This window comes from Malus sylvestris, chromosome 17, assembly GCF_916048215.2.
Source record: "Malus sylvestris chromosome 17, drMalSylv7.2, whole genome shotgun sequence".
In the NCBI taxonomy this organism is placed as follows: domain Eukaryota; kingdom Viridiplantae; phylum Streptophyta; class Magnoliopsida; order Rosales; family Rosaceae; genus Malus; species Malus sylvestris.
This window is the reverse complement of record NC_062276.1, coordinates 1875234-1884143: the sequence shown is the minus strand read 5'-3', so window position 1 is coordinate 1884143 and position 8910 is coordinate 1875234. Positions and strand designations below refer to the sequence as shown.

The 8910-nt window shown below is 36.4% G+C and overlaps 2 protein-coding genes across 6 annotated transcripts in view; one reads left to right on the top strand and one right to left on the bottom strand.

Moving 5' to 3' along the window:
* The window catches only part of LOC126610501 (mitogen-activated protein kinase kinase 3-like), a 165945-nt gene that overhangs the window by 60896 nt on the left and 96139 nt on the right, over positions 1-8910 (top strand). Inside the window, exons 1-4 of one of the 5 annotated variants that reach the window (XR_007618535.1) lie at positions 7157-7256; positions 7356-7572; positions 7699-8250; positions 8519-8627. The gene's annotated coding sequence lies outside the window, so the exon portion shown is untranslated. Of the gene's footprint in view, positions 1-7156; positions 7257-7355; positions 7573-7698; positions 8251-8436; positions 8628-8910 lie in introns of those variants that run through there. The other 4 variants (XR_007618538.1, XR_007618534.1, XR_007618540.1 and 1 more) reach the window with 4 other exon arrangements.
* Positions 1-8910, bottom strand: part of LOC126610481 (uncharacterized) — a 130777-nt gene that overhangs the window by 43566 nt on the left and 78301 nt on the right. The window lies entirely within an intron of this gene.

Here is an 8910-nt window from a genome sequence, read left to right as displayed (position 1 = left end):
TTTGAAATTATAAAAACCATAAATAGTTTTTCATTTAAGAATATGGAAAACCCTGTTTCTTGGTTGTTTCCACCAGGAACTGTGAATACTGCAGCAAACATGATTGTAATAATGAGGGCACTAACAACTGTATAAGAACTTGCTGTTTCTTTCATCCACTTTTGTCCTTCCTCATGCAATTTCTTGTGAAATTGCGGGTTTGGGTAAATAATTTAGGGGGGGGGGGGTGTCATACCATCATCATTTTTCGGTGAGGCTCCCGAGAGTTGAACCACAATACTCTCTACCTCCAGCATTTCATTGAACAAGAACTTATACATCGTAGTGAAATGAGGTGATCGTGTCCTTTCAATAACTAGAAAGGAAAACAAAATGCTTCATTTGATACATGGATATAATGAGATAGAATTTATTTTGTTCTTGGATGGCACCGGCATGGGATAAAGTAAAAAAAGGTTAAATTTCAAAGTATTAAGTGACACAATTTGAATTTTATGGGGTTAAGTATATTCATATTGAATTTCAAGGGTCATAGATGTAATTAAGCCTACAAGAATAATGTAAAATAATTCTAACCTTGTACCGTTGCCTTTCTCTCTGCATTTGCAAGGCTGCACCTGCAATACGATCAAGCTTTCCCTTTGCCAATGGAGATAACATCCCCGCACAATGTAGCATGCCGTTGCTGGAATTATCATTTACGAAAGTCGTAAGGATATTTCTTTGACCGACCCCGTATATAAGGCTATAAACTTTTTCTTGACGGCATTCAATAGTATAATGAAATAAGTTCTTTCCGTAGATTACGGTGAACAATAAATCTGGTCTGGCTTTACATAGAGAAATAAAGAACTCAACAATCCCATATTTAACAGCATCGTGTAATGCTGCATATACATAGCCATCCCTCATTTCTTCACAATTTAAATGTTTAATCACGTCACACATGCAGTCCAGAATTTGACATGACCGAATATGCGTCAATTTCAATTCGCGAATGCGGTTGATTCTTACGTTGACATTCAATACAATGTTACAACTCACAACCACATTTTTACCAATAAATAAATAAACAAACAAATTGATTGTTTTTTCAGAAACATAAATTGATAGTTAAACAAATGGAAAATGAGAGCTAATTTTCACAAATAATTTTTAGTTTCTCACAGACTTCTCTTATTTTATGGCACTGGCAGAGGCACATGAGGACTAGAGTAGTCCTAGGCCTACCCTAACTTGAAAAAACAAGATTAGTATTATACCTATATCTATTGCTTTGCAACCCTTCTCAACACTTAACACAAAAATCCAATCTTTTATCTATCTTTTCATCCAAATCTCATCCTAAAATTAAGTATAATATTTCAAATGGTCATCATCACAAACCAATGACATTAAATTAAAAACCCATTATTCACTTTTAATTAAAAAATCGTCTTTCACTCATGCACTGATAGAGCTATTCCCCCTATTCTTCTTGAATTTCATATATTTAGCCATTCCAAATCTCAAATTTATTGAATAAAGAACAATAAGGTTTGTGAAACTCTATTATTCTCTATAAAACATTTGTTTCTATTCTATCCTACCTCTTCTTGAGTTTTAGTGTTTGCAAAGTTTTTAGTAATTTTCTCTATTGAGTTTAATAATACTTCAAGTAGTATAGATGACATCATGCAATGGTTTCACAATATGAAATTCGTCGAGAATAATTATAATTACTATAAATAGATAAAATTATCTATACATATGTTAATTTTGACTACTTAATTATTTGGATATATGTTATGATGTTTTGCATTAGTAAGTTTGTAATCATTATTGGTTTAGTTTTCTTCTATACTTGTGTGAGGCCTCTCCTCACAAGAAATCCTAGCTCCACCACTGGTTTATGGCCAGCGAATTTAATAAATCAAATAAAATCAACAAACATAATTTAACAAATGTGTGAGAAGTTAATTGTGTGCTTTTCATTTTCCATAGAAAATAAATAAATCAATGTCCACGTACCCAAAAAGTTTAAAAGTCCTTGTAATAAACCCAAGACTGCGACAGAAATCTAAAATCAAATTTTGCTGCCAAAATTTCTTTATATGCTGATTAGGTGACAAGAAATAAGCAAAGAAAAATCAAATGCAATTCTTATTTATTTTAGGGAAATTTTATATGAACCCCAACAACAGCTTAATACCCAGGCACCATAGATGAATAAATAAAATGAAATCAATAAATATGATTAAGCAAGGGTTCTGTAAGAGGTTTAAAAGAGTGTATGAAAACCACTTTCTTAAAAAAATAGTACAAATGGATCAAGGTTGACGAAGAGAGAGAGAGTATAAAACGACTGAATTTGGATGACGGCCAGAATCGGACCTTATTGCTGCCACGGTGGCCAATGGTCACCCGTCCGAGTCCACACGTCGGGTGAGATTTGTTGAAAGGATTAGCTAGTCTTATGCTGAGCTGGATAGTTAGAACTTAGGACAAATGTTTACATCTGGAGTAATGCTAGCGAGACTAAATTTGTAAACCAATTTTGCAAAATTTAGTCTCCCTAGCATTACTCTTACATTTGTTGAGTGTAATTCTTGTTTTGTTTTAATTAATTTGTAATATGCAAGGTTAATTTCATTTACAGATTTTTGTTTTTTGTTTTATATTTGTATTTTTTTTAATTAATGGCAAAAGAGAAAGTTTGTGCGACAAAATTTTAAAGTTGAGCATAAAATATTACTGGATTTAAAGGAAATTTCCCTTTATTTTAATTTTTGTTGCTTCATTTTGATTTTGTTGGATTTTTTTTTTATTTTTTGGTTCGTTAGTTAGTATTTGACATCTACATGAACAAGAGTTCCCAATTTAAATAAGTAAATGGAATGCTAGAATGTAAACATTCATTTTAAACCAATTGGAAATAGGAAAGAGATGAACACAATTATTTAAATTATTAGGCAAGATTTCCCTTTACTGATGTGAAATTTAGGTGAGATTTCATACTCTCAACACACCTCCTAATGTGTGCTGTCATTTGAGCTTAATGTGTAGACAATATATATTGAGTGATGTGGCATGTGAGTTGTTCGGCTCAACACGTGAATAACTTACCCTAATAACATATTAAAATGTAAGTAACTATCCTAATACCAATCGTGTACCCCGCTAAGCTTTGAGATGGATAATTGAAAAAAGTCAACAAAAAAAAAAAGGAGCAGAACATATGAGAAGGACTTCAACATATCAAATCATAGTAAGAGTTTTGAGATGCCACATACCTGTGATATTCCCTTGATCACCTTGTTCATTTTCTTTATTTTGAACATTTATACAAAAGGAAAGAATCGAATTGTTCATTCAATTCAAGTATTGCGAATGTACACTTACAAGGATCATAAGTTGTTATATTCTAGAAAGTATGACGCTATTACCTGCTATATCGGGATATTGTCTTAGAGAGGCAAAATCTGTGAAGAGAGATAGAGAGAGAGAAATGTAAACAGAGAATGAGGGAAAAGTATATTTCTTATTACAATCATTAAGTCTTCTAACATTGATTACATTCAGTATATATCTCACTACACTGCTTAGTAATTAAGCCAACATAGGACTCTTAAGATGTTGACACTTGTTACAATCTTACATCATAGAATGTTAACCAACTTAACTACCTCACACCTATACACATGTTATAGTTATCATCCTCCCTCAATCTCAAATGGTAGCTTGCCAAGTCTGAGATTGTAGCAGTGAGTTTGATATAGAGGAGTAGACAGACCCTTTGTAAGAATATCAGCAAACTGCTCATTTGAGGAAACAAACTGTACTTGCAGAAGCTTCTTTGCAACCCTTTCTCGAACAAAGTGGACATCAACTTCAATATGTTTAGTCCGCTGATGCATGACTGGATTGTAGGCAAGGGCTATAGCCGAAAGGTTATCACAAAACACAGTTGTTGGACAAGGAACATCAATGTGCATAAATGAAAGAAGTTGTTTGATCCAATCAATTTCTGCAGAAGTACTTGAGAGTGCTAGGTATTCAGCCTCTGTGGATGATCTAGAAACTGTATTCTGTTTCTTGGACGACCAAGAAATCGGATTGGGACCGAGAAACATAACGAGACCAGTAGTGGACCTTCTGTCATTAGGATCACCAGCCCAATCGGCATCACTAAATGCATGAAGGTTCAAGTCTCCTTTACTAAACCGAATGCCAAGATCAAGAGTTCCTTTCAAATATCGAAGAATTCTCTTCACAACAGCATAATGAGAGTCTATAGGGCAGTGCATGAATTGACAAACCTGATGAACCGAGAAAGAGATATCAGGCCTTGTGAAGGTGAGGTATTGAAGAGCACCAACAATGTTGCGATAGAGAGATTGATTATTGAAAGGATGTCCATCATCTTTCAATAATCTGTTATAGGGTAAGCAAGGTGTGGAACACGGTTTAGAGTGAACCATATCAGCCTTAATCAGCAGATCAGAAACATATTTGGACTGAGAAAGAACCATTCCACTTTCATTTGGTGTGATTTGGATCCCCAGAAAATAATGGAGGGGACCTAAATCCTTAATATCAAATTCTTCAGTCAAAGCTTGAATCACTGCAGTAATAGGGACAGAATCACTCCCTGTGATGATTATGTCATCCACATACAGAAGTAGAATTATCACAGAATGGCCATCATGTTTGACAAACAAGGATGGATTCGAGTATGTTGAAAGAAACCCTAGTGAAGGAAGAAAGGATGTGAATCTGTCATTCCATGCTCGTGGAGCTTGTTTTAAGTCGTATAGTGACTTATACAATCTGCAAACATGTGCAGGATATTGAGGATCAATAAAACCTGGTGGCTGGGACATATACACTTCCTCATTAAGAATGCCATGAAGAAATGCATTCTTCACATCAAGTTGACGCAATGTCCACCTAAAATTTGCTGCCAAGGCTATGACTAATCTCACAGTTGTAGGTTTAACAACTGGGCTAAAGGTTTCTCCATAATCAATACCCTCTTCTTGGTTGAAACCTTTGGCAACCAGCCTTGCTTTGTACCTGGATATAGACCCATCAACATGTCTCTTAATCTTGAATACCCACTTGCAGCCTACCAAGTTCTTGTTATGAGGTAAGGGTACCAAAGACCAAGTATTTTGAGTTTTAAGAGCAGCCAACTCTTCTTCCATAGCAAAAAACCATACTGGAGACTTGAGAGCAGACTTATAGGTGGCAGGTTCTATTTGAGAGATATCAACTGGTTCAGCATCTTGAAGCACTGAAAGAAATGCTTTCTTCTTCGAAATACCATTCTTTGCTCTTGTTTGCATAGAGTGAGTGTTCATAGGTGGAATAGGGAGAAGAACTTGCAATCTGTCAGGTTGGAATTCATGTTGGATGGCAACCCCAGTAGAAGTAGAAGTCTTAGAAGTAGGGATCTCAGAAGGAGACCCAAGTGAAATCTCAGGAGCCACAGGAATTGAAGAAGAGGATTGGTGGCTTGTGGATGCAGTAATGGACTGTAATGTATCATAAGGACCACTGTGGTGAGCAGAGCCTGGGTTTAACATAGTCTCAGAAGTAGTAGGGGACCTAGATGATGGGTGGGACACAATATGATTGTCACCATTAACTAAGAGTAATGGAGATGATAATGAAGTCACAGGTGTAGAAATGGATTGAATGGATGTAGGACATTTAGCATACAAGATTGGATATGGAAAGTCTGACTCATCAAACATGACATGTCTAGAAATATAAAACCGGGTATGAACAATATCATAGCAAATAAATCCTTTGTAACTGGAAGCATAGCCTAGAAAGATGCATTTGGTTGTCTTGGGTTGTAACTTTGTACTATTGTATGGTTTTAATAGGGGAAATACTGAGCAGCCAAAAATTCTGAGGTGAGTAATATCTAGAATATTATGAAACAGCAATTCAAAAGGGGATTTATTATGAAGTGTAGGGGAGGGCATTCGATTAATAAGATAGACAGCAGTTTGGCAAGCAAAAGACCAAAATAGTGGAGGTAAGGAAGATGTTTGCAATAGGGTTATAGCTGTTTCAATAATATGCCTATGCTTCATTTCGGCTAACCCGTTTTGCTCAGGTGTGTAAGGACAAGATAATTGATGTTTGATTCCCTTTTCCAACAAAACCTTTTGAAATGGCTTACTAAGATACTCTGCTTCTCCATCAATCTGTAAAATTTTAATTGAAGTTGGAAAATGATTGGAGACAAACTGAGAAAAACCAACAAAAGTAGAGAAAACATCACTTTTATTGATAATGGGAAACAACCAACAATATCTAGTGCATTCATCAATGAATGTCACATAGTACCTAAAACCATCTATCGAAGTACAAGGAGAAGAACCCCATACATCACTTGAAGGAACAGATGAATCCCCCGAAACAGGCACATTGAATCGAGCAGGACAGGGATGAGACCTATCTACAAAACCCATAAGACCATGGCCTTCTAGTAGCAATTCGATCTGGAAGTTCCAAGTAAGATAATTAGAATCATCCAGTTTAACAGTCACAAAAGAGGAGACTGTGGATATGAGAGACGTGATAGGAGATTGAAGAATCTGCAGTTGAGCCGAAGTCACCATTGCTGACGAAGAAGGAAGAAACCCAGACGAAAAATTTCTCAGAGAGATTAGAACAAACACTTGGTGTGCAATAAGAAAAATGCACCCAGTCGAAGATGCAGAGAAGAACAAGACCCCGAGAAGAAGAAAAGACAGGTCATTGATTCAGAATATTGAGCGGAAGCAGAAGAACAAGATCAAGAAACCTTCAAGCCGAAGCTTTTCAGGCGAATGATACCATGTGAAGAGAGATAGAGAGAGAAAGAGAGAGAAATGTAAACAGAGAAGGAGGGAAAAGTATATTTCTTATTACAATCATTAAGTCTTCTAACACTGATTACATTCAGTATATATCTCACTACATTGCTTAGTAAAGCTAACATAAGACTCTTAAGATGTTGACACTTGTTACAATCTTACATCATAGAATGTTAACCAACTTAACTACCTCACACCTATACACATGTTATAGTTATCAAAATCTACTCTTAAGAATCGTGATTATACGCCTTAATCTAAAATCTATAAAAGAAAAGTATTTTATTTAATAAATTATGGTGATAAAATTTGATATACTAATATTTATCTTTGTCCGATTGCGAAAAGGGCTTCTGCGCCGGCGGCTCTTCCTTGGAGCTCCACCCTTGCGATTCCTACGCAGTAAGCACTTTTGGCTTTTTTAGCAATCCGAATAATCAAGTTTTGAACTTTGGGTTTCTGGAAATTGTGGAAATTTGATTTCTGGGTTTTGGGTTGAAGCTATCGGACAGGCGTGTACAACATCAACGAGCTCGGATTGCAGAAATGCACGACCTTGGCGGTGGATGACAGCGCCGAGTAAACCTACCGGTGTGCCACTGAGGATATGAGGGTGTTTGGGGCAATTGGCAGCGGCGCCAGCAGCGTTGTGCGGAGAGCTATCCACATTCCCACTTATCGGATTTTAGCGCTAAAGAAGATCAACATTTTCGAAAAGGTATCATATGTCGCCTTTTCGGATAATTCTGTTTATGTTACGTCTTTTTTTTTTTTGCTGTGAAATGGGATCATAGTATTGATTAGTAGTAATTATATTGATTTCCCGTGTAAATTCCAAATTTAGGAACTTTATGCTAGTGATTAGTGACCGGAAAGGAGTTGCTGCGGAAAAAAACCCCAGAAATTTTGAGTGTGGGAATTGAAACAGAGCGTTGTTTGTTGCTTGTTACCAAGGTCTTGTAGAATTTTATGGCGCATTCTATACACCGGATTCTGGTCAAATAAGCATAGCTTTAGAGTATATCGATGGTGGATCATTGGCGGATACTGACACGGTTCGTGATACTTGTTCCATCTTTGTACTTTGGTTTAATCGTCATGATTCATCACTGATTTCTTAAGTGCATTCATTTCCACTACTGGTGGCGTCTCCTTTCATGTTACATTTGACGCACAGATATTAAAAGTTGTCTTTTGGTATTAACAAATCTAGCAATGTAATTACGAGTTTGCGACATTTGTTGGGACGGTCACTTACATGTCGCCTGAGCGAATTCGAAATGAGAATTATTCTTATCCAGCTCATATTTGGAGCCTTGGTCTTGCTCTCTTTGAGTGTGGTACTGGAGAATTTTCATATACAGCTAATGAAGGACCCGTCAATCTTATGCTGCAGGTAAATACCTGTCAATCTTATGCTGCATTCATATATCCTTACCAATGCCTACATCCGCCGTTGTTTTGCAACCGACGTTCTGAGGTCTATGGCAGACCTTGGATGATCCATCACCTACACCTTCAAAACACAAGTTTTCATCAGAATTCTGCTCGTTTATTGAAGCCTGCCTGCAAAAGGATGCAGAGGATCGTATTAGCCACAGATTTCAATCTGGGAGATGGTAGCTTGACATCAACATTGTTTAACTAGTATTCTTCTTCTGCAGATACTTTCACACCCCTTCATCACAAAGTACGAGGATTCCCAAGTGGACTTAGGAGCATTTGTCTGAAGCGTTTTTGATCCAACACACAGGATGAAGGACTTGGTAGATGTGAGTACTTGACACTTGCATTATCTTTAAACCAACTTAAGTGTGCTAAAAACAACTTACAAATGCCGAGTCTAGATATGATCTCTAACTATTTGTATGTCAAATATGTGACAGTTCACGTTCAAAATTTTTTGTCCTCAGTATTCAATTTATATGCAAAGGCCACCAAATTTTGAGACAATTTTTAGTGGATCACATGATGTGGCGGTTGATGTTGTGCTTCTTTTTTAACAATTTAAAGAAAGAATCCAACTATTAACTGCTACATCATGTGGACTACAAAA